Raw genomic sequence first — 1,270 nt, 5'->3', positions numbered from 1 at the left:
GAAATCATCCCCTGGGGGGATGGCCACACCGCAATCCCTTCTCTTCCATTTTCCTCTCAGGATCTTGGGCATGTGTGCCCATACGCCCAGCGTGAGTTTAAGCCACTGGGTCCAGGACTCAATACGTGGTTGACTACATGGGAGTCCAGTGACATAGCCAGTACGCCATATGCTGGTCCCCCAATAGGTTTTTTTAGTTATCCCAAACTTACTCAGAGTAGCCAGTCTATCTGAAGTCTTTTCAAGGCAGTATCTAAAAGTCACTTTATAACGTGCTCACTATTTCATATAATGAATAATGACAACTTGAGACCATCTCAGGAACTATGGATTGCATGGCTAATCACTAGCTCTTAGATTAATTACCCCAGGCCACTTTGCTTATGAGGTTATTATGTTTACTTTCTAGACTCCTCTCTTGTCCTATGTAATCACTATTCCTTCTAGGAGTCTATTTCTTTAAAAAAAAAAAAAAATTGTCAAAGGGCACAAGCACTCACCAGAAAGAGAGGAGAGAGAGCATACACATTACACACTCCCAGTGGGACACGGTCACACCACAATTCTTTTTCCTTCAGTTCTCCATCCTGTCAGGATCCTGGACACAAACTCATACAGACCCAACATTTTTTTTTTTTTTTTTTAAGTTTTTGCCATAAGGTGCATGTCCTCACCAAAGAGAGACACAGAGAGTAAAGTGAGTTATCAACCCCTAGGTGGCTGGCCACACTGCAATCTCTTCTCCATTAGCCTGTTGTGATTCTAGGTGCACCTGCATCTGGCATGATTCCCAAGCTGTTGGGTCCAGGACTTAAACTGCAGTCGGTCATGTGGGAATCTAGCACTCTAGCCACCATATCACCTACTGGCCCAAACCAGCATGTTTTTTAAGCCTCCAGCGTCAGCTATGTGGGAGCTGACTTTCTATGAACAAGACATAACCTGCTGCACTATGGGGCTTGCCTTGTTTTACTCTTGGTTGCTGTTTCTGTATTTCTACTCTGATGATCAGATAGACAGGTTCATAAAACTGTTTAAATTAAGAGTAAAAAAGCTTTGCTAAAGGAGATTCTGAGAAGCCATGCTATAATCCCAAAGTATGAGCTTTCGTTTGTGGCCTTTGTGATTAATTATTTTGACAGCCAGAACACTTTGTTTCTTAGGTCTCAATGGTGTTCCTGAATAACAGAGAGCCAGGAAAATAAGAGGTTTCAAAATATGGCTCCCAGAACAGTCAGAGTGTGAGCATGCATGCACGCTCGCTCTCTCT

General features: G+C 43.1%; 1 protein-coding gene across 1 annotated transcript in view; it reads right to left on the bottom strand.

Moving 5' to 3' along the window:
* CCDC117 (coiled-coil domain containing 117) overlaps positions 1-1,270 on the bottom strand; it is a gene marked incomplete at its 5' end in the record, with an annotated part of 18,080 nt that overhangs the window by 4,447 nt on the left and 12,363 nt on the right.

The sequence above is a fragment of the Tupaia chinensis genome, unplaced genomic scaffold (assembly GCF_000334495.1).
Source record: "Tupaia chinensis unplaced genomic scaffold, TupChi_1.0 Scaffold000226_1, whole genome shotgun sequence".
Lineage (NCBI taxonomy): Eukaryota > Metazoa > Chordata > Mammalia > Scandentia > Tupaiidae > Tupaia > Tupaia belangeri.
This window is presented reverse-complemented; position numbering and strand designations above follow the sequence as displayed.